Below are 25,643 nucleotides of genomic sequence, written 5' to 3'. Positions count from 1 at the left end.
CCTCAGATAAACTTATATATTCCCTACAAAAAGTATGGAGCAGCTCTCTTAATGCAAATCCAAATTATGATGTTAAAAAAGAAGATAAAATTAATAATAGTGTGTCAATATTCATTTATTAACCGTGACAAATATACCATCCTACTATATGATGTTATTAATAGGGAAATTGGATATGGGGTATATAAGAACTCTCTCTATCTTTGCAATAATTCTATAAATCTAAACTATGCTAAAATAAAAATTTACTTTTAAAAAAGAAGACAAATTAAGGGGCAATAATTTACTTTACAGAACTACTGACCATTAAAAAATAGACTTTAGGAGCTGAGCCACAGCAACCCTTAATTCCCCCTTGTCTATTTTATAGAGAGGGTTGATTTAAGCTTCCTATACACACAACACTAACCTAGAAGATGGGATGATGCATCACATTTGAGTTCTGCCTTGAACTGGAGTGTAGCCTCAGGTACATCACAGTAACAGTTCTGGGCTTCGGCTTTCCATTGGTCACCTTCAGCTCAAACATTCTTGAGTTGAACTTTATGTACACCGACTTCACAAAGGAAGGCAGCCCCAGGGAGCAGACTCTAACCTGATACTTTATCTAAGCCTATAGAAAAAGGACTGTATGCAGTTTGTGTGCCAGTGTGTGAGTATGTGAGAATGGGTTGGGAAACAACTAGACAAAAATTTTTTTAAAAGACTAAACATTCAGGATCAGGTTTTCATGGTGTATTCTATTCAACAAATCAATCATTCCAATTTGGAGAGGAGCAACTGTAGGCAAACCCTGACACTACAATATTTACAGAAAGCGTGCCAGGGAAAGATGACATTCTAAATAAGCCAATGCTATATGAGATGTTATTAACAGATACAATTTAATGCAGGGAAAGAAGGGTCTTGAATTTTCCTACAAAGGTAAATGAACAAGAAATATTATGGACTGAGGCAAGAAAATTTCAACCCAAAAGGAAGAAAACTTAGAAAGGTTTAAAATAATGGAGCCTGATGCCAACCGATATTGAAGAAATGCCATTACCAGCAATATACAGACCTGGCTCTGAGAGGCACCTGTTGAGAAGGCACTGAAGGATAATGACAGCTGTTCAGTCAACAAATTGGGGGAGAAACTCAACTGCCCCAAAGCTCTTTCCAATTCTACTACTAGTTTTCATGAACAAATTGTTGTTCATATTGTAATGGTTACTATAAAAGTTGCAATATTTTCCTTCTGTGAGATACTATCAACACATGTTTAATCATCACTTGTAAATGAAAACTCAGTGATTCACGCGCTGTGATTTCTTCACCTAGGTAATTCTTAGCAAATTATTAAACACAAGCCCCACATCCTTCATGCCCTGCAAACAATTTGATTTAATGTGATTGCACACTGATGTGCAATGAAGTTTATTTTTCTTTTAACCATTTTTAACAGCATTGATTGAGGCAAAAGTTCAAGAAAATAGACAGCTTCTACATTGGCTTTGATCTTGATGTTATTTAAAAGACTTGTGCTTGAAAGTTTAAAAACTAATGATGGTTCAGGCAATCCAAAGTATGCTTCTAACACTATTAAATAACCATTTCAGGAGTCAATCCCTTGGGGCAGACATATATGGGAAGAGAATTCATGTTCCAGAAGACAATGATATGTCCTAGATAGAATAAAAGGGACTCTCTCTGTTTATTTTATATTGGAAGTATGTTTAATCAAGCAGAAAGCTGGAAAAAACTAGTGGTTTTTTTGTTATTGTTTTGTTTTTTTGATGGCTTAAGTGGATTTTATTGGTTTTCTTAGAACTAGTGGTGTGTTTTTTTGTTTGTTTGTTTTTAAAGATTTTTTATTGGGGAAGGGGTACAGGACTTTATTGGGGAACAGTGTGTACTTCTAGGACTGTTTTTTCCAAGTCAAGTTGTTGTCCTTTCAATCTTAGTTGTGGAGGGCGCAGCTCAGCTCCAGGTCCAGTTGCCATTGCTAGTTGCAGGGGGCGCAGCCCACCATCCCTTGTGGGAGTCGAACCGGCAACCTTGTGGTCGAGAGCCCGGGCTCCAACCAACTGATCCATCTGGGAGCTCAGCGGTAGCTCAGCTCAGGGTGACGTGTTCAATCTTAGTTGCAGGGGGCGCTGCCCACCATCCCTTGAGGGGCTCGAGGAGTTGAACTGGCAACCTTGTGGTTGAGAGCCCACTGGCCCATGTGGGAATCGAACCGGCAGCCTCCGGAGTAAGGAGCATGGAGCTCTAACCGCCTGAGCCACTGGGCCTGCCCCAGAACTAGTGTTTTGTAATAGTCAATAGTGCACTCTACTGATCTAAGGACTGAAACATGACAGCAACTTATGCAACAATTTGTTCTTCAGAGCTCATGTCATAAACATTGTTAGCAACAATCAATAACAAGACTGAAGTTGAAAATGCTGTGTATGTTTAATCTATATGTATATGCAATCAGCTAAATAAAATTTTGAGCCTTAACTGGAGCAATTTTAACCATTTTATTCTAGTTCTGGGGCACTAAATTACACAAACTCACAAGGCAGTATTCACATTTTTCAACTATAACTCATCGTAGATTATGTGAATGGTACCCTCTTTGAGCTGTACAACATAGTTTCCCTGCTGCAGCTCATAAAAACTAGAAAATAGAAAATGCATATCACTAAACTCCAAGTTGCTAAAGTCTTTCTTTCATTTTTAGCAAAATTTTATTTCAAAGGCCATAATATTTTGGAAAGAGATATCTTGTCTTAGATATTTTGTTTTAGTTTCGCTCCTTTTCCTTCCCAGTATTCCCTTCATTGGGACAAAGGCTCTTCTTCCACTCCAAGCAATTTTGGACGTTACCAATCACCAGTGATTACAGTGGTGGCATGGCATCCAGACCTGACCAATCACGGCCCTGTATTGCCTGGATGATAGTGATTGGCACAATGGTAAGTATGGGTCAACCAGAGTTCTTCCATGAGATTTGATATGTAGGAAGCGCTGTGGAGATGTAAGCCTGGGAATGTTGGCAGCCATTTTCCCCACTAGAGGGAAATCCTGCCATATAAAATTAAATCAAAAGATTAAAACCAAGAGAAGAGTACAAGGATGAGAAGTGGAGGAAAATAATCCTAAGGGCATCTACTTGATTCCATCAGTTTACTTCCAATCTCCAAGTTATGTGTGCAAATAACTTACAATTTATGGCTTAATGTAGACTGAACTGAGTTTCTGTTGCTTGCATTCAAAGGGGCCTGATTATCAGAGCCCATGACTGCAAGTGTTTCATTCCTCTCAGGAAACTGCTCCAAGTGGAGTTGATTTAAATCCATATAGTTCTACATCCTCTTGCAGAAACAGAAAAGTTTTCTTCATTTTAAACACCAGATCTCTGGTGTTAGGAACTCACATGACTCATGATAATTAAGGCAATATTTCCAGGCAGTACTCAAGGTTACCAACAATATATAGCACATGAAGTGAAATTTTAAAAATATCTTCTATATTATCGAACTTTTCTGAGCAGAGGTACTGTGACAATACCACCAAGTGTTCACACTTTGCCACATTAAGCAAGTGGAGTTCATCTCACCTTTTACTGTGCATACCTATACATTCTTTCTCACATCAAGTGCATGACTGTGAAAAAGTTAAAATGTGAGCATTCGTTCTAATACTAGTTCAGGCAATCATTTTTTATTTATTTATTTATTTATTTTTGGTGAACTTGGACAAATTAAATAACCTCCCCTAGCCTCAGTTTCCTGATTGTTAAAATGGAGACATTTTAAAGAAAATGTCTTCTCCTCTCTCCTGATTAGGTGTCATTTCCTACAGTGTCCAATATGCGGTACGACACAACACATATTCACTACATGGGATAATAATCATTCTCTGACTTAAAAAATATATATGTACCTGCTCAGAGCAAATTGGAGTCTTCTCTTCCACATATTACTTTATGTAAACTAACTTAAGGCATAAGACCTTTTATTTTGAATTTGCTTTCTTCTGCCTATGTAGGGCTGATTCTAAATTCCCTATTTCACTTGAGGGTAAACCACCTTATAAACTAGACTAATAATTGCTACTAACACCAAAGAGCTTTAAGATTAAAATGGCTTTTCATATACTTCATTTCACTTAGTCTTCCCAACATAGAAGTGTGGCACGGCTTTTGGAGTACAACTGAAATAGGTTGGACTCTTGCCTATATAGCTGTGTGATTCTAAGTGAGTTAATTAACATATCTGATCCTCAGTTTCCTCGCGTGAAATTTAAAGAAAATAGAATCATGCTTCTTAGGATGATTGTGGAAGTCATATTATATATATATATATATATATATATATATATATATATATATATATATACATACATACATATATAAATCATGTATCATGACCACAATTTAATCAATGGGATGAAAGCCATAATAAAGGCTAATAAAGGGAGTGATCATTCTTATTTTATAAATGAGAAGACATCAAGACATAGAGTGCAAAGGACGCAGTCAGAAGGCTTTGAATCATTTTGATTCTACATGCCGTGCTCCCATCTACTTCTCTGCTCTCCCAGCAAAGCAGCCTGCAGAAAATTTCTTCACACTTTCTTTAATTTGATCTTTGTAACAACCCTAAGTGGTTTATGCAGAAAATTACTCTTCAGCTCTGTGGGGAAGTGAATTTTAATGGGTGAGTTTTAATGGCTGTTCAAATTGAAAAGGTTGGCTAACATCACAGCCCCAACAGGAGAGAAGTGGAGCAGAAATACAAAAGAAGAATGCATATGAAAACTGAGATGACCTGGCCGAGAGATGAGGCTGATGGTGCTAACCCAGGACAGATGCATTTAACAGTCAGTCACAGAAAGTAGGATCTAAACTCACTCTCACCTGACACTCAAAGGCAGTTCCCTTACGTTTTTGTTATTTCAGTGAATTGTGCAAAAAGGTGGAAAGAGGCTCCAAAAAGAAGCAAAGAAAGATTTTTCTTATTCCCTCAACCCCCTTCCTGCTTAGGAAGCAAGGTTGCTATTATTATTTTAGAAATGGCAATATTTAATATAATAGGTAGCATTCACTTAGTGCCTAATTTGTGCTAAACACTTTGAAAGGTATTTTAGCTTTAATTCGTTCAACAACCTTGCAGTGTAGGTGATATCATTACGATGATGATGATAACTATTATTATTATCATCATTGAAGAGAAAGATCAGAAGGGTTTTCTGTTACAAAGTAGAGAGTAAGGGCCATAGGTAGAAAAGAATCTCTTGAAAGAGAGAAGCTCTAGCTCATCCAGCTGGGATTCTCTTCTCTTCCCTCCCTCCCCTCCCCTTCCCTTCCCTTTCTTCTCTCCTCATCTTCTTTTTCTCCCTCCCCTCCTTCTCTTCTCTCTCTCCCCCCCTTCTCTTCTCTTCTCTTCTCTCTTCTCCTCTCCCCTCCCTCCCTCATTATTCTTCTGAATAATGGCAACAAGTCTCACACCCTGTGATTTTGGGAAGGGATTGCCAGAGCTGTGTATGCACATTTCCTTCTGACCTGCTGCTCTGGCCTCCCCTCCACGTCCTCTGCAGGTTTCTGAGCAGCTCATATATTTTTTCATGACCTTTCACTCTCTCCTTCATACCTGAAGGCACCCCTATTGCAATGCTGCGTGTGCTTTTAGAGTTTACTAAAGGAATGATAGACGTGAATTATACCTCAGGATAAGAAACAATCAGAAATTGAGAGCAAATATCACTGGTCTGAGAGTCCTTGCCCTTCTCTGCCACACAGAATCTATTTCAGGTTCCCACTTTTCATAGGGGGTCCCATCAACTCCTTGGTGGGACCTGTCATTCCTGTGTAGATCTTTGTTCCAACTATTTCCCTCAAAGCACGAGAAGCCAATCTAAAAATCACGGTTACCTTATCATGCAGAGGAATTGAACCCCCTTTTTAATTGAATGTCTTCCATCCCTGCTAGCCTGGGCCCTTTTTCATCACCAATAGTCACGTTCCAGTATCTTCATAAAAGAAAGATAAATTTTCCCTTGAGATAGTTTCTGTTACGACCTTCAGAGAATATAAGCTGTTATCAGTTTTCCTTTTTCTTCATTGCATCTTTGTTCCTGCCACATTTACAGGATCCCTTAAGTAAAAAGGCCAGAGATCTCATTCCACCATAAAATCTAACACTGTATGAGCAGAGAAGAAAATAACACACTGCGTTCTTTCTGAAGGTAAGGAGTGTGCCCCTTCTGGCATAGCTGCCTGAGATCTCATTAATATTCGGGCAGTTTCAAGGCACTCACGCTGTGGCTGTGAGGGAAAAGACATATTTAGGAATTTGGTGAAAGTTACTCTCCATCTTGAAATCTCCATCAGTCTAATTGGCTCAGCCATCATTCCTGAATAGGCATGCACCATTCGTTTAACAAATATTCACTAAATGTATATGAAAATGTCACCGTCACCATTAAGCTCCGTTAACCTAATGGTCAACAAAAGATTAAAAGCCTTTGCGATGGATGAAATTAGTTTTGTCCTAAGGACTACGGGGAAATGAAAGAGGAAAACGACTGACTGGCTGAAGAGTTCAATGAAAACTTCAGCTTCATATTATCAGATTCCTTCTTCTTCTCTATCCCATTGTTTTGCCCGGTTGATTAAACTATACTGTGGTTTGAAAGGCACATCAGCCAGAGTGGAAATCTGTATGTATTCGTGCTCAGGTTCATGTAGCTTTTGGAGAGAGGAAAAGGAAAGGTCCTCCCTGGGGTTGGGCAGCGTGGTGGCCCAGGGACCCTACCCAGCAACATTGCTTACATCACCTGTTTTCCATAGAAACTTGGAGTCAGTAACCAAATGTTGTTGTGGAAGAGGCTGCACTAGCACAGGGCAAAGGCTCTAGTACTGACCCTCAGGAGACCTGCATTTTTTAACTCTCAAGTCATTCACTAAATTGGGTAGCAAGAGTGAGCCTCAGTTTTCTCATCAGTAAAATAACAGATTCAATGATTCAATGATTTTGAAGGACTATTTCAGATAGAAGATTGTGAATCATTATAACTTTGAGAATTATTACATTTAATTACTTGTGATGTCTATGTGAAAAAAGAGCTGCTCTCACTTATTTGTTGATTCATTCATTGAAGTACTCATTCATTCCCAGCATGAATTTTATGGTCAAATAGACTTTGATTCAGGACTTGGTTTCTCTACTTATTAGATAAATGACCTTAGACAGTTAACTTATTGATTTCTTTGTGGTCCTGTTTCCTCATTTCTAAGTGAAATTAATACTACCTTCATCATAGGGCTATTAGAAGGTTTATTAGTCATAAACAAAACAAATAGAATGTGTGTGTATGTAGATGGATGGATGCATAGATATATAGATGTAAATATAGACGTTATAGATATAGAGATATAGACATAGATATAAAGATTTTAAGGAATTGGCTTACATGATTGTGGAGGCTGGCAAGTCCAAAATCTACAGGCTAGGTAAGCAGAATGGAGACCTAGGGAAAAGTTGATACTGCAGCTTGAGGTCAAAGGCAGTCTGCTGGCAGAATTCCCTCTTTCTAGGAGGAAATGGTTAGTCTTTTTCTTAAGGCCTTCAATTGATTGGATGAGGCCCACCATGTTATAAAGGGTAATCTGCCTAATTCAAAGTCTACTGATTTAAAGTTAATCTTACCTAAAAAATACTTTCACAGCAACATCCAGACATGTTTAACCAAATATCTATGTACTGTGACCTAACCAAATTGACATATCAAATTAACTATCACAGAAAGAGTACTGATAATACAGGGAACAAATTTAGCACAATGTCTAACACAGGAAATAAATAAAAATGAGCTATTACTATTGCTGTTGTTGTTATTATTCTTTATTGAGTACCTACTTTTTTTTTTAAACTGGGTTATAAGTTAGGTTCTGAAGACAACAACTCACAAGATACAACCTTCCTCCTTACAAAACTTACAGTCTAAACATGGGTCTTAATAAGCTACCTAACCATACAATACAGTGTTCTGAATACCATGAGTGTGAGAGTGCTATGAGAAATACAGGTACTACGAGGATACACAAAAGGGGCCTCACATCAGAATGGGTTGAGGGGCAGAGATAACTTAGCCAAGATCTAATGGGTGAATAGATCCTGATCAAATAAATGGACATGGGAGAAGGAAGAAGCAGATATGTGTTAAGAAAATAAATGCATGGAACTGAAAATGAGAAAGAATATAATCTATTCATAGAACTGCAAGTAGTTCATTATTTTTAGGGTCGTAGGGTGGAAGAAGGAAGTGAAGACAAAAAGGTAGACAGATTGAAGGCTTACCAAGCCAAGCATTTTGGACTTTATCCCAAAAGACCTGAATCATGGTAGTGATGTTGGAAATGGAGAGAAGAGACAAATTTGGGAGCTCTCAATAGGTAGAATGGATAAAGCCTGATGATTAATTAAATGTTTGAGGTGGGGAGTGGGCGGAAAGTTAGGCCTTAGAGTGAGCCAGGCTTTAGAAGCTGCTACAACTCTTTTGGACCTAATAAAGGGTATTTTTCAGAACGTTGGAGGACTTTGCTTCAGTCATTTATACTTTCTGTTCTTCATTTTCTTCATCTGTAAAATAAAGATGTTGGACTCAATGCTCTTTGAAAGACACTGTCTTACTCTAAAATTCTACAATCCTGTCATTACTTTTTAACTTTGTACATGAGTATATTAGTTTTAGAAATGCTTTCTGTACTGCCAATAAACTAAAAGCAAGAAACAACATCATCATGCTGGTATTTAATTATGATCTTGCAATTATTACAGGATGTCACAATGAAAAAGATCAGGAAATTAGATAATACACGCTATGTCTTTTTTAATGTTCTGTTTAAACTGTCAGAAAAAGAGGAGTAGTTGACACTGCAGATCTAAAAAGATTAGATGAATTGTTTTAACTAGAATCAAAGATGGTAAGCAAGTTTCCATGAATAGTGAAATGGACCAAAAAGCTGATTGGTGAAAAAAATGCATGGGAAAGAGAAACAAGTAAGTTCTTTCCATTTTTTTTTCTTTTCTATTGTCTATTGGCAATATATATATATATATATATATATATATATATATATATATATAGCTCTGGTTTTAAGCACTTGGTTTATCTTTTATGACACTTGAAACCTAGTGTTTTCTCTATAGCTTAAACTTTGTTTGGTGTGATAATAAAGGCCCTGAAGAATCTGAGGGAGAGAATAAAATCAAACAAAAATTTGAACTGAAAACTAGTCTAGGTGGTCATTGTGTCCCTCCTCAAACTGAACTGGAACTATTATTTAGAAGTCTTTTTGAGTAAGAACTGAATGGTGAAAACATTTTCAGAGATAATCTGGCATAAGCCATTTGGAACCTGGTTGAATGATTACTGGAGTTCTTTCACCTGAAAAACTTAAGGAACTAAACATAAGGCTGTGATTGATTCAACACTCTGATCTTCTGGCAGAGTCCTGGGAGCAAATACCTTGCATCATAAATACCATATTTGCAGTTAATTATCATTATTTAGTTGGGCCCACAGAAAACCATTAGAAGACATTCTATCAAAAACCAAGGATGCATATTAATTTAGACAAAACTCCAGTTTGGGGCTGGGAGAGTGTCTATAACTTGCCAGACAGCATCTTTAAAATAATCAGCAAATTTAATTTCAAGTACTGTTTTCTCATCTTATTGTATCTAACCATGTTAATAATCACTACAAACCATATTAGTAAGTTTAATTTTCTTGGGGTAAGGAGAGGAATCCATGGTGACAAAGTGTGTTGTGTCACATCACTGAGTTCTATTCCAAGGGCTAGATGAATATGATAAATGTTTTGGCCTCACAATAATAATTGTAAATATTATTTTTATCTAACTATTGAATTAATAATTAGATACTGACTCATATTCCTCCCTGATTTAAATATAAACCTGAGAATTACCTTGTCCTGAAAGATATTCTCAAACAGTCCTTTCTTTTTTTTAGAGCTACAACTCTAATTTAACACTTTTCAAAGTGTTTGAATTACAGGTCAAAGTTTTTTCTAATAAATGCTATCACAATGTAAATTTACTTAAATATTTTAGTAATTTTAGCTATTTTATTCCAAGGCAATAAATGAATTCAGATAACCCTAAGATTACTGAAGTAGGTGAAATTTAACCTGAATAATACTGCTTTACATAATTTTGCTGATGTCATACTCAATTTATTTTGTTTCTATTTTATTATAATCCTCTAAGGACAAGAACAATGTTTACTTTTCTATGTTTCAAGTATTCACTGGAATTTTTAGTCCCTGTTGGTAACCAAATCAAGAGAAGTCGGCTAAGGTGAGACATCCGTCCAGGTGCATTCATGCCAGCATTTGGGATCCAGGATAGGGGAACAAATTAGAACTGAAGATGCTTCCTGAGCTGGCAAGGAAAGGAGAGGACCAAACTCAAGTCACCAGTGAATGTAGGGGGGAAAGTCAGAGAGAAAGTGCAAAGGGCAGGAACAAGGAACAAGACAAAAAAGAGAGACAAGTCAAGAGTCAAAAACTCTGCTGACCCAGAAGCAACGGGAGCAAGGGCAGCAGCTGCATCAGCAGTGTTATGTGTGACCACAGCCCCTTGTACAAGGTTCCAGGGTCTCTGTCCTTTTGGACTCGTAGGCAGGCCAGGTTCCACTCTGCACGTTCCCTGGCCTGGGAGCAGTCCTAAGTTGCTTGTAGGCCCAGCTCTGTTGCCTACTTTGCCTTCAAAGGGTTGGGGCACCTCCTTTCAAGAAGAAGAAAGTGGTCAGGGACCATCTATCATTATGAGTTCCAAAAAAGGAAGAACATGAAGCATTCTCAAAGAGGTCCAAGAATGTTTTTGTCTCACGTCTATTTTATTTATAAACCTTTCATTCTCCCATCAGAACTCTGCTCCTTTGTATAGTGGCTTAAACTTATCCTCAGGGTCCATTTTGTCTTTGACCTATATCTGAGGTCTTCTCCTTAGGGAGGATAGTGAGGTGGTGAGAGAACCTATAAAGCTTTGACTATTCCCTAGGCGTTTGCATGTAGGGTTAACATTCTTCTCCACTTTAATCTTTCCTGGATTAAGCCAGCTACAGTATAGATCAACCAGAGATGACATGGTTGCTACTCACCCTTCACAAAGAAATACCATCAGAATGCCAGAAGAAAACAGCTTTTGTTATTTATCTGGACATGGACATGGACAATTCAGGCCCTCAAATCCGTATGTGAAGAATGTTTTAATGTAGCTGCAGAATCTTCTACAATGGGACAGAACCTCACTTCAAGCAACATTATACACTAGACAAAGGAAGTTCCCCTAGTCTTTTCCCATCTTCTTAATGTTACCAAAACAAACAAAACAAAACAAAGCAAAACAAAAGGCTTATCTGATTAGGTTTTACTGCAAAATCCAGACAATAATGTATTATATTAATAAAATGTCATCTTAAAATATCAAGACAGTTCAGTAAAACACAGACATACCTCATCATTATCAATTGAGTCTCTTTTTATCAGAGGGGTCCTATTTAGATGTCAAATTCCTTTCTTAGCAGCTGTAGCCAGGGCTGCTTCCATTAGAATCAGGAAGCTCTTCCGAATCTCCAGCGCTAGAGAATTCCAATTTAAAGTGTCTCATGTGTATCACTTTTCCAAAGTCCATAGTATCACCTGAACACATAAAATATCACAGTAACAGACCCATACCTATATTCATACAATTTAGACAAGACAAGAAGACTGGCCACTAACTATCAATTTTCTTAGATGAAAATGTTGAAAAGCATGATCTATAGAAATTAAGGTATTGCTTAGCAAGGATGGGAACAGTGGGTACAAGCAGGGGCAACTCCCCAAAACTAAAACAGCTCCATTTTTAAAGGTATTTTTATATATTGGGGCTCCTCCGAATATTTCATTTGAAAAATAGATTCTGATCTTTCTGCAAAATTTTGAAAACTATTGCCTTGTAAAATAGTGTGTTCCAAGCTGAAATAGTATTCTCAGACACCAATAAATAACCCCTAATCTAGCATTGTTATTACACTGTTGATTTTGGTGGAGTTGGAGGGGAGGGAGGCTTGGAAGAAAAAGGCAGAGAAAACTGAACAGAATAAATAAGCAGCATTGGTTTCATTCACTAAGGGTAATTAGTCTATGCCAGTTGCCCAGTCACAATCACCTGTGAACTTAAAACTCAAGTGGCTGCCCAGCAATTTCACCCCTAGATACGTATTCGAGAGAAAAGACTAAGTCCAACAAAAGCCTTGTATGGGAATGTTCATAACACATTTATTCATCCTAGCCCCAAGCTGGAATCAGCCCAGATGTCTGTCAGCAGGACAAACTTGGTACGTCCATGCAGTGCAACTACTCAGCAATAAAAATGAATGAACTACTGATACATCAACGGAACACATGAAATATCACAGCAACAGACCCATACCCATATCCATACAATTTACATGCAGCACGAATAAGTCTCAAAGCTACTGGGCTGAGTGAATGAAGCCAGACCAGACACAAAAAAGTGTACCCCGTGATTCCCCTCATAGCAAGTTCTAGAATAGGCAAACCTAATCTATGGCAGAAAAAAATAAATCAGAACAGTGGGGAAGCGGCACAAAGGAAGCTTACAGAGTGATGGAAATGTCCTACATTTTAATTGAGGTATGGGTTACATGAGTATATTTGTCAAAACCGGTCAACCTATACACTTAAGAGCTGTTTTACAACTCTTGAGAAAATTTTATCTCAATAGACTTAACTTGTGGGGAAAATACTCAACTGAAAAATTAGATATGGCAAAAAAATATAGGAAAATATCTTTATGAGCTCAGAGTACAAAACAATTTCTTAAACAATATACACAAAGTCCCATCTAGAAAATATTGACAAATATCTTTATCAAAATTAAAACTTACATGAAGAGTAGAGGTACAGAAAAGGCCAATTCAGAAATGATTATTAATAAACATTGAAAAGGTACTTGACCTCAGCAGTAATCAGGTGAATGCAAAATTGTTAAAAAAGAAATTATTTCATACCTATCTGATTGGCAATAATCCTGTGATTTGGTCAAGCTGCAGATTGTAAATCATACTCTGCTGCAGGATTGTCTGTCAGTTCAGCTATTTTAGTAAAAAAGCACATTCTAGTTCCTAGTAATTGAATTTCTGTTATATATCCTAAAGAAAGTAGTTCATGGGCCCAAGGAGCATGTGCAAGGATGATTACTGTAGCTGTGTTCATACTAGTGGAAAAAATGGATTCTACCTTAATATCCATTAATAAGAGAGATGGATAAGTAAAAGGTGGTATACACACATGATATTGTGTGCAGTTAAAAAGAATAAACTAGGTTGATATTTATCAAGATAGATAGATCTCAAAAACATATTAAAATAAATGTAATACTATATTTAGTTTATAGAGGCATACTCATCTCCAAATGCATAAAAACCAGATCAGATGGATCCCCAGAAAAATTTTGATAGTGACTACATTTGGGGAGCAAAGACAGGAAAAACAAGTGGAGTAATGGTGAAAAGGATTTTATCTGAAGCATGCTATTTAAAAATACCTTAGAAGAAGCAGCCATAACACAAATAAATTAATTTTGATTCATTTCTCACACCTTATACAAAGATGAACTCAAAATGAATCATAAACATTTAGGTGTTGATTCTAGTCTGTGCCCTTGGGTTAGGCAAATTAATTCTCAGATATGACATCTAAGGTTATAAAAGAAAAAAAATTGATAAATTAGACTTCATCAAAATGCAAAACTTTTGCTTTGTGAAAGATACTACTAAAAGCATGAAAAGACAAGCCACAGACTGGGAGAAAATATCTGCAAATCAGAAATCTGACAAAAAGATAGGAAGGAAGGAAGGAAGGAAGGAAGGAAGGAAGGGAGGGAGGGAGGGAGGGAGGGAGGGAGGGAGGGAGGGAGGGAGGGAGGGAGGGAAGAAGGGAGGGAAAGAAAGAAAGAAAATGTATCCAGAATATATGAAGAACTATCAAAATTCAACAATAAAAAAATGAACAGCTGAACTGTTCTTAATGACCAAAGACTTGAACAGACACTTCACTAAAAGAGATACATGGATAGGCAGTAAGCACATAAAGATGTCCAACATCATGAGTCATTAGAGAAATACAAATTGAAACCGTGATGAGACAACATTATACCTATCAGAATGGTCTAAAAAAAAAGAACCTAACAGTTCCAAGTGCTGACAGGGATGTGGGGCAACTGGAATCCCAGACATTGCTACCGGATATGCACAGTGGTACAGCCTCTTTGGAAAACCTCAGGCAAAGAAATGTAGGTGCTGCATTTGAAATCAGGCAGGCTATGAGAAAGTGGTAAGGGCAGGAGAATATGGGTGGGGTTCCCACCGCGTCTGTTTTCACCCCCATGTAACTGTGCTTCTGTTCCCAACTTACTGACGGCTCTGTCGTGTCTTGTAAGTAGGCCAATCCAATCATAAACATTCACCAACTTGCATATCGCACAATGCTTTTTCCACAACTCTAAGAAAACACAAGAAAGAGGAGCGAAATGGGGTGTCTGCCACCAATGCCAAATACAACCAAACAAACGCCCTGTGTATTCTGAGGTGAGCCTGCTGTGTCCCTAGAGGAGAATGGCCAGGGTTGCCAACATTAGAGTCTACTCCCTCCACGTGGAATGTCACCCATCAGATACGAAAAATACTTTTGTAGGTTGAGGTTCCTGAGTCTAGTGAAGAAGAAGAAGGGGTAGGGAGAGGGGAAAGAACAAAAGCACCTGCATTCCTGCCCATGACTCATCCAGCTTACCAGGTCCTCTCCCTGGGCAGCCAGCCGTGAGGTTCTCTCCACATGGAATGAGGCCCAGAAGTGCAGCTCTTCATGCAGTTTTAACTCCCCTGGGAACTTGTGCCCACATCTGCATCTCGTCTGTCAACTCATCTAGATCTGCTGCCCACTGCCAGATGTTATTTACATGTCTAGGAGATTTAAATACTGGGCACAACGCCTATGAATCTTGAAATCCTGAATCCTGTCCTGCCATCAACTATGGTAGACCATGATATGCAAAACAGGAACCCCACAAAAGAGCCCACTTTATTTCATCTCTTTCCTGGGGCAAGTCTATTAGGTAATTTTTAAAAATCAACTTTATTAGATATTACTTTCACATAAAAAGTGCATTCATTTAAAATGTACAACTCCATGAGTTTTAACAATTGTATATTCCCATATAGAATCACCACTATAATTGAGATATACAGCATGTCCATCATCACAAAACATGCCCTTTTTGATGCAATCTCTGCCCCAAGAACCACTGCTCTGCTTTCTGTTATTATAGATTACTCTCGCCTTTTCTAGAATTTCAAATAAATAGAATTATACATTATTCCACTTTCATGTCTGACTTTTCCTCATAGTGAGAAGCAATACACTGTCTATGGTATACATTTTTTACATGCTATTTGAGGTTTAAAGATGAATTCCGGAAGTTGTAACTCACAAAAGGAAGCAACGTGAAATTCTTTGAAATGAGTTTTCTATAACTAGGTTACTGAATAAGGCTGACTTGCCATCAGGTATACCTTGATAACAGATGCAACAAATGACTCTGCTTGGTGTATTCTGAATTGTCAGCAACTGTAATTCTCACAGAGAAGAAAGCAACAGCTTCCTGTAGTAAGAACTGCAGGGAGCTGATCTGCCCACAGTTGGATCTCAGCAGGGTGAGCAGCGTAAGTCTCTGGGCCATGTAGTTCTTCCTCTACTTGGCTAGTCAAACCCAAGCTGATAGATGACAGAACCCATCTCTCTGTCCCAATGGCACACTGCCCTCCAAAGACTCAGACTTCTGAAAGAAATCCAGATGTGCTGTTTTCCCTGTTCTTTGTCACCAACCCAAATCCTGCCCTCGTCTCATGTTTAGTCTTCCCCAGTCCTCCCAGCATTACAACCATATGGCTACTTTCAATTTGCTGCACACAGTGAAAAAGATCAAAGACCAGATTGCTTGGAGCTTGATGAATGAACAATTTGAAGAATCTATTTCCCAATTTGATTTTTCCACTGAAAAACCAAATTTCCAACACTTAATATCAGAAAATAAAAGAGGGGTAGGGTCGCAAGAAAATGCTCTGTATCTCCTGAAACATTTATCAAATTTGCCCATACAAACTCCCAGCTTTCTGACCACACATACAACTACTTAGATTTATACTCCATCTCAAAAGTGGATCATTTGCTCCAACGACCAGAGTTAGCTAGACAGAATGCTTGAAGATGAAAGAAAAGATTCTAGTCTATGTCAACGATTACATTGTTTCAATGCTGTGTTTTTCTGTTACAATAGTAAAATCAGCTCAAATGTATATATAAAAAAACAATGTTTCAATCACAGTCACCATCTTTTCCAGTGGCAATAATTTATCCATAAAGAACCCAATTCAAAATTTGACATATTCCATGGTAGCCAGTATCTCCTCCTTCACTGCGGATAGCTGATGGTAACTGTCATGACAAGGTGACTTTGTAGACAATATACCTGAACTTGAAATACTTGCTTCACGTGACACCCAGGCCACCACATTCTCTAGGTTTTGCTATCACCTCCCTGGCCACTTCTCAGTCTCATTTCGCATCCCTCTTATTGCCCTGTTTCTAACCACTGAACTGACTGCCACAGATTTAGTTCTTGAACATTTTCTCTACCTTCATTTTCTCCAGTGATGATCTCAGCCAGTTTTACAAAGCCACCTAATATGCTGATGATTCGTGCCATTCTATCTCCAGCCCAGAACTCTCTCCCAAATTCTAGACTCTTCTAAAAGAAAGGTTTAATCGACATCTCCATTTGGCATATCAAATTTAACATTCTCCAAACTAAAGTCGTGATATGTGCCCCACCCCCACCCAACAATCTTCCCCATTTCAGTAAATGTCAACTCCATCATCTAGTTGCTTACTCTAACATCCTTCACTCATTTGTTCCTTACATAATGCCACACTTCAATCATTCATCAAATCCCATTGGATCTATATTCAAATTGTATCCTGAATTTAACCACTTCTCACCACTTCCACTACTCATCTTTTTCCTGGATTATTGCAAATAGTCCCCTAACTGGTTTCCCTGCTTCTAATATTGCCCCTCCTACAAACTATTCTCTACACCAGCGGTTCTCACAATGTGGTCCTAGACCAGCAGCATCAGCATCACCTAGGAGCTTGCCAGAAATGCAAATTCCCTGTACCACATCAGATTCATTCGATCAGAAACCCTGCAGATGAGCCTAGAAACTGTGTGGTAACAGGCCCTCCAAGGTGATTGTGATGCATATTCAAGTGTGAGAACCACTACTCTATGGAAGTGGTTAGCCAGCACGATCCTTTTAAAATGTAAATTAGATCAAGATCACCTCTCCCCTCAAAATCCCCCAGGGGCTTTCCGCCTGCTTAGAGTAGTAGGAGTCTAAATCCTCATGATGGCCTCAGGGCCCCCTGTGACCCTGCCCTATTCCCACCCTGTCTGTCACCACCTCTCTCCTGCCCTAGCAATTCTGACCTCTTTGTTTGGCCTCAGGGCCTTTGTACCTGCTGTTTCTTCTGCCTGGAACACTCTCCCCTCTCTCTCCTCCCAGATAACAACAAGGTTCACTTCCTCCTGGTCTCTGCTCAAATGTCCTCTTATCAAAGGAGCTTTCCCAGCCACCGTCTTTAAAATAACAACCCCCACTTCCTACCCCCACTCTCCATGATCCTATACCCCCTCCCGCCTCATTATTTTTCTTCACAGTGCCCATCACCACCTGGCATAGGCTACACTGTGCTTGTTTATTTGTTTAATGGTCATTGTGCCTCTCAAGAATATATGTTCTACGAGGCAGGGATTTGTGTCTATAGTATTTGTTGCTGTACCGCCAGAGCCTGGAACAATGCTAGCATATGGTAGGGCCTCCATAAATATTTATTGAATAAGTGAATATCCAATAAATGATGATCAAAGCATTCCTCTGAAGAGATGATGCATATAGTCCTATGATATTACCATTGCTCGAAATATTTCTAGGGGCAATACTGGATGAAGGGAAACTAGCTAGGAGGCTATTTGCAATAATCCTGGAGAGAGATGATGGTGTCTTCTATTTGAACAGGTGAAAGCAGAGGAGGTGGTAAGAAGCCATTGGTTTCCGAGTACAATTTGAACATAGATCCAATGGATCAAGTTCAATTTACAAGTCACATACGGAAACCAGTCTCAGTATTTAAGAGGCCACTGCTTTAAAAAAGTAAAAAAATACAGTTACTTAGCTTTATCACACACATTATTTACTAGTCCCAGAATCATATGACATTTGGCTATTTCAGAAATCAAATTTATCCTTGAAAAGTGAAACACAGAATCACTGAAGACATTCAGAGTCTCTGAATGCAATTTCCTATATGATGAAAGAATAATTCTGATTTTTATTGAGTACATTTTTATATTTGTGTGATTTAATCCTCACAGAAATTCTCTGAGTTCCTTGTTATTAACTCCATTTTTCAGATAAAGTAAATGAGGCTCAGAGAGGTGAGCTAATTTCCTCCAAGCTTCCAGCTGCAAAGCAGGAGGATTTAAGCAGGCTGGTTCACACGTTTTCTTGATGAGTAAGAGCAATGTTTTGGGAACAAGCGTACATGCTCCCTAGAGGAGAACACTCATTCTGGGCATTTCAGTATGTCTTATTTTTATCTCTCTTGACTTCACACTCGCATCTATTTTTTAAAATAATTTAAAAATTTTTCAATTTCAGTTGACATACAATACTATTGGTTTCAGGTGTACAACATAGTGATTAGACATTTATATAACTTATGAAGTGATCATCCTGATAAATCTGGTACTAATCTGACACCATACGTAGTTATTACAGTAGTACTAATATATTCCCTATGCTATACTTTACATCCCCATGACTACCTTGTAACTACCAATTTGTACTTCTCAATCCCTTCCCCTTTTCCACCCACCCCCTAACCCCCTCCCATCTGGCATCCATCAAAATGTTCTCTGTATCTATGAGTTTGTTTGTGTTTTGTTTATTTTGTTCTTTAGATTCCACATAAAAGTAGAATCATATGGCATTTGTCTTTCTCTGCTTTACTCCACTGATTTACTCCACGCCGCACAATACCCTCTAGGTCCATCAATGTTGTTGCACATGACAAGATTTCATTCTTTTTTATGGCTGAGTAAAATTCCATAGTGTATATGTACCTCTTCCTCAATCGACGGACACCCAGGCTGCCCCTGTATCTTGGCCGTTGTAAACAATGCTGCAATGAACACATGGATGCCAATGCCCTTTTGAAGTGCACACTCACATCTCTTAAGCACAACTTCCTCGAAGGGTCGGAGCCCTGCAGCAAATACAAGATGTTGCCAGGATATCGAGGCTAGTTCTGTTTTCCCGCTGCCCAGGCTGGGAATGGAACGTCTTTGCAGCGGCCAAGGCCCTGGGTCAGGTGGTGCAGTTCCTCCAGACACTGTTTCCAGTGTCCTTGGAGAAACCCTTGCCATTGCCATGGGGATTCAATGCTTTCCAGGGCTATGTAGCCATCATTGTCTCGGGACAAGGAGCTATTGTTTGGGTAGAAATAGAGGGTGTTTTTCACCGGGGATTTGGGCTTGAATAAAGATTCACATTTCAACAATGCCCCCTTTTGTAAAAATGGGAGATTTTTTTTTTTTTTTTAAGGTTGCATGATGTTTTTTCAGACTCAGATCACAGCTCCTAACCACTGTTTTCTCCTACGGTTTCTTAAGAATGTTAGCTATGTGCTCCTGGGTGTTAGACACTCATGGAATAAACATCTCATCTCATATTAGCATGAAGGCACCGCGCTGCCCGGAGCAAACTTGGGGATTGCCATGGCTGGGGGACGGGCAGGGAAGAGATGGGTTCATGGGTGGGAACTGGCACTCCTGGAGAGCAGCTTCTAATGCAGCATACACTTTAAATATGTTATCCCGATTAATCCTTACAAGCACCTGAGCAGATGTTATGCAAGTTTTACAAACAAGGAACATAATCAGGTAACTGGAGCAAAATCGCACAGCTGGTGAGAGTGGAATCTGGGATGCGTTCCCAGATCTCACTCCAAACCTGTTCTCTTTCCGTTTCCTGTTCCCTGCTCCCTTGCTGACCTTTTTAAACTGCGGATTTCTCAAATGAGCCACCTGGCGGGAAGACTGCATGAGATGGTGCTTGTGAATGCCTCTACCACAGGCATGTTACATAACACATACAGTAAGTACTCGACATCGTGGGTAAGTTATTGGAACTGTGACTTTAAGGAAACGGGGTTAAAATTGGTGAAGGAAACCAATTTTACCACATGCTAATTGTTATAAACAAGAGTTCAGTTCTTACAGCACATTTCTGGTCACAGAAACATCACTGAGCTTCTAAAGAAGGACCCCAAACACTTCTAATAGTAAACATTGAAATGAACGTGAGCTATACAAACATTTTAAAAAGATTAATAAAAAGAAAGAAGATAATGATTTTCCAACTCACTCATTCCAGCTCAGGGTCTCACGTGGTCAGAGCCTCTTCTGGCCTCTCACGACATAAGGCGGGGAACCCACCCTGGACAGGATGCCCTTCCATCGCACCCACACCCATCCTCACTCAGACTGGGACAACTTAGACACGTCAATGAATCTCGAGCGCACATCTTTGGGATGTGGGAGGAAACCGGGGCACTTGGTGAAAACCCACGCAGACACGGGGAGGACGAGCAGACTACACACAGGCAGTGGCCCTGGCAGGGAACCAAATTTTTTTTTCTCTCATAAGCATTCTCCACTCTCCACTCTTTCTCTCATAAACATTATAAACAAACATTATAATGAAATGATGTTCATCAAGGACCTGCTATATTCAATAAAAATTAAAATTTCTCCTCTGTCTTCCTTTTGCATCATCTCATCTTTTTAAATTTTCTTTTTTTTTTGTTTTATCTCGTGTTATTTCAAATCTTGCTTTCTTTTCCTTCTCATATCCTTTTCTCTGTAGAAAAAACAAAATCTACAGATCCCATACCAATGGCAATATAAGCTTTAAGAAAAACTCCCTAGGGATACAAGAAAAACAATGCAAAGTTCATGTGAAGAAAACTATAAAATTTTATTGATGATATAAAAAAAAAAGACCTGAATTGATGGAAAGCTATACATGTTTCTGGATGAAAGACTCGATAGAAAGACTCGATATTCTAAAGATGTCAACTTTCCAAATTAATCCATAAATTCAATGCAATCGTAATGAAAATCCTAACAGGAAATTTATCAAACTTGATAAGCTGATTTTAGAGTTCATGTGGAAGAGAAAATGCACAAGAACAAGAAACAAAATTAAAGAAAAAAAGAAAAAACAAGAGAAAGGACCTGACATTTCAGTTATCACAACACACTAAGTTTACGTTAATTAAATAATGTTGTATTACTTCAGAATGAAGACATGGACAAATAGAACCGAAAAAAAAGTTTAAGAACAAAGGGACATTTAGAATATAAAAAGGGAGCATTTCAAATCAGATTTAAAAGGATATGTTATCTTGTTTGATTCTTACAACCATCTGAAGTAGAAATTATTTCCTCCATTCTGTAGATTAAGAATCTAAGGCTCAGAGAGAATAAATAACTTTCTCCAGGGCATACAACTAAAGGTGAGGCATCCGAATTTGAATCCAGGTCTAACTCTGAAGTTTGTGTTCTTAAGAGCTAACCACAACCTTCATTACACGGCATTTTAAGGCTACTTTTGCATGTTACTATTACTGCTACTGGGTGGAGGGAGAGGGAAGAGAGGAGGTTCATTTAAGAGTCCTGTGTTGTTTCAGAGAGAGAATATAACTAAAAGCTTCTTCCATTCTCCAGAACATTTGTTTCTGAATGGGGCAATGAATTCCTACACCGGGCTGGAAATTTATAGCTGTAAGGGCATCCTGAGAATTTCCACTAAGATGAGAAATGATTTGAGCCACTGAAGAGAGATGAATCTCTCCGAGTTTTAAGCCTTAGAAAGACACTTCCAGGTCAGGTTTTCTGGCTTGCCTGAATGCCAGTGATTCACTTATTATGTGATTAAGTGACGGGCTTATGTTTCCAGAGCTAATGATTCAAAAGCTTTCTGTGACATTAAACTGAGACACATGAAAAAACAAAACAAAAGGCAATTAGAAGCAATCAAAGCATTCAAAAATTAAGATGCAATTTCTGCATTTGCTAAACTCTTCATCAAGGAAATCAGTAAATTTTTTAAAAGCCATGAATAGGATACACAGAGAAAGCAATCAGTTTTAAAATGTACTCGTTTTCTAGAGTGCTTAGGATATTTAACACTGAGCCATTTTTCACTTGTCTTATTACACTGCATTTATTTAGACATGTGCATTTGAACACTCTCTTGAGTAATACTTCTCTTTCAGTTTTGACAGATGAATGGGTATTGTGGGAGAGGGAAAAACTTCCCTGTATCCTTCTAGGTTCTTCCAGCTGGTCTAATAATCAAATAGACATGAGATAAATTAATAAGAGAAAATGATGAAATTTACATACATATGGGAACCCCACATACATGAGAGAGTCAGAGACCCACACACATAGGAAGTTCAGAGACAAAAAAAAAGGGGGGGCGGAATGAGGTATATATGACATTCTGAGCTAAGGAAGAGGTAAAAAGGCACCTTGGGGGAAGGTTGTTCACAGGATGATAAAAAGAGTAGATATACAGGAACTAGAAGTTTGCCCTGCACTGTAATTGGTCATAAAAAGTTATTTCCAGTGATAACTCTTATTATGGGCAAGGCCTCTAATTTAAATTCTTTGAGCAGTAAAAGTTTCTTATGAGTCTGCAGGGTCTCAGCTGCATTCAGCTCAAAATAATTCACATGCCAATATGGCACATCTTGGGGAGGCCTGTTCTGAACCCCTTCAGTATATAACTCCTTGAATGCCCGAAGAACTCATAAGCATCAAAGAATAAAAGCCGTGCCGAACTATTTACGAAAGTACGTCCAGTAAATTGCCGTTGGGCAGACTTCTCATATTTGGATAAGTTGTTTGAAAATCCCTGAAGTCACATTCAACGAGATGGACCTTAAGGTTGGTGAGTATACCATCATAGTCAGCCTCTAAGTATCTATCAAGTGACACAGAAAACAGGATTAGAAATAATTCTCTTTCCATGCAAGCAACTCTTTGACTTCTTCAATTAACACTTTCGTTTTGCTCAGGGCCAGATTCATTACCTTTTAGAATATGAAGTAAGGGATTTTACCTTTCAGTCAAACATCCCCGTTTCTCCTCACCTCGATCCATTAGTCATTCATGTCTTTCTATTTTGTTAGTATGGCCTGAACACACCTTTTTCAGTTCCCCTAATTCATCAAAGTTTTTCTTGTCTAGAGCCTTTGCACTTATTATTTCCTCTATCTGAAAGACTCCCACATCCCCTCTCCCTGTTCTTCAGGTTTCAGCTTAAAAAATCAACCCCTTTTAGGAGGTTTTCCTTACTACCCCTTAAGTATGTGGTCCTACCCATCTCCATTTGGTTCCATTACTTAAAAACTCATATAAAGTTGTTTATTTCTTTTTTTAGAACAATAATTAGAATTGTATATGTAAAAAAAAATATTTTCTTTTATTATTTCCGACTTTTCCAAAAGGACTGTACACTTTGAGAGTACAGATTATACATAATATAATCAGTGTTCTATTTGTGACCCCAAAGTACACAAATACAGAGGGTGCCAAAAAATGTATACACATTTTAAGAAAGGAAAAAACTGTACTAAAATTGTAATACTGAATATATACCAATAACAAAAGATGAATACAAGTCACATTTGAATTCTTCAATTACAAGAGGTGCTCAAAGTGGTTACCATCAGCGTCCAGATACTTCTGATTCCAGCGAACTACTACTTGAGCAACATTGACCAAAATGTCCACTTGTATCGCTGCTCATGCTGTTTCAATTTCTTTCTAAAGTATCACCAGTGTAGCCAGTTTTCTATGGTACACCACATCCTTTAAGGTCCCCCATAGGTAGAAGTCAAGGGGTGTTAAGTCAGGAGAACGTTTTCGAATTTAAGTTACCACTTAAAAATAGTCTTGCACTCCTCAAAGGACAACCATGCTTCTGCCATTTTCTTTGACTGTCCTGCCTGTCGCATGGTGACGCTAGCATTCATTTGATTAACGCCATCTTTTGAGTGAACATCACACTACACATTGCTATCGTAATTCAATTCAACTTCAAAAAGTAATACATAGATAACATCGCTTAAAACGTGTATACATTTTTTTGGCACCCTTAGTATATATTGTTTACAAGTCAAAAAGCGATATATATGCAAGCACATAAGAAGAGAGGAAAACTACTGACTAATATCCCTCATGGATATAGATGAAAAAATCCTTAACAAAATATTAGTAAACAGGTCTCACCAACATATAAAAGCAATTATATGTCATGACCAATTGGAATTTATCCCAGAAATACAAGTTAGTTTAACATCTGAAACTCAGTTAATGTAATATACTATATTAATAGAGTGATGAACAAAAACCATACTATCATCTCAATAGATGCAGAGAAAGCACTTGGCCCAATTCAATAGCCACGTATATAAAAATTCTCAACAAACTTCCTCAACCTGGAAAAGGGCATCTTTGGAAATAACCTACTATTAACATTATACTTGTGGTGAAAGACTGAATTCTTCCTCCCTAAAATCAGGAAAAACACAAGGATGTTCATTCTCATTACTTCTATTCAAGATTGTACTGGAGATTCTAGCCAATGCTAAGGAATATAGATTGGAAAGGAAGAAGTAAAACTGTCTTTGTTTGCATATGACATGATCTTATATATAGATGATCCTAAGGAATGTACAAAAAATCCTACCAGAACTGACAACCTAGGTTAGAAAGGTCAGAGTATGTAAGATAAACACACAAAATCAATTTCATCTCTATAAGCTAACAATGAACAATCCAAAAATAAAATTAACAAAATAGGGGCCAGCCCGGTGGCTCACGCAGTTGGAGCTCCATGCTCCTAACTCTGAAGGCTGCCGGTTTAATTCCTACATGGGCCAGTGGGCTCTCAACCACAAGGTTGCCAATTCAATTCCTCAAGTCCCACAAGGGATGGTGGGCTCCGCCCCCTACAACTAAGATTGAACACGGCACCTTGAGCTGAGCTGCCGCTGAGCTCCCAGATGGCTCAGTTGGTTGGAGTGCATCCTCTCAACCACAAGGTTGCCGGTTCGACTCCCACAAGGGATCCAGTTCAACTCCCTCAAGGGATGGTGGGCTGCGCCCCCTGCAACTAGCAACGGCAACTGGACCTGGAGCTGAGCTGCGCCCTCCACAACTAAGACTGAAAGGACAACAACTTGAAGCTGAACGACACCCTCCACAACTAAGATTGAAGGGACAACAACTTGACTTGGAAAAAAGTCCTGGAAGTATACACTGTTCCCCAATAAAGTCCTGTTTAAAAAAATAAAAAGAATTGTCATATTAAAAAAAATTAAA

General features: G+C 38.4%; 1 long non-coding RNA gene across 1 annotated transcript in view; it reads right to left on the bottom strand.

Moving 5' to 3' along the window:
- LOC141571134 (uncharacterized) overlaps positions 1-20,826 on the bottom strand; it is a 47,861-nt gene extending 27,035 nt beyond the window's left edge. Inside the window, exon 1 of the long non-coding RNA XR_016019219.1 lies at positions 20,611-20,826. This is a non-coding gene — a long non-coding RNA (uncharacterized LOC141571134). The remainder of the gene's footprint in view (positions 1-20,610) is intronic.
- Positions 20,827-25,643: the final 4,817 nt, after the last annotated feature.

This window comes from Rhinolophus sinicus, chromosome 16 (genome assembly GCF_057876585.1).
Source record: "Rhinolophus sinicus isolate RSI-liver-muscle chromosome 16, RSI-T2T, whole genome shotgun sequence".
NCBI classification, from domain to species: Eukaryota; Metazoa; Chordata; class Mammalia; order Chiroptera; family Rhinolophidae; genus Rhinolophus; species Rhinolophus sinicus.
Note: the sequence above shows the minus strand (reverse complement) of the source record. Positions and strands in the feature narration are given on the sequence as shown.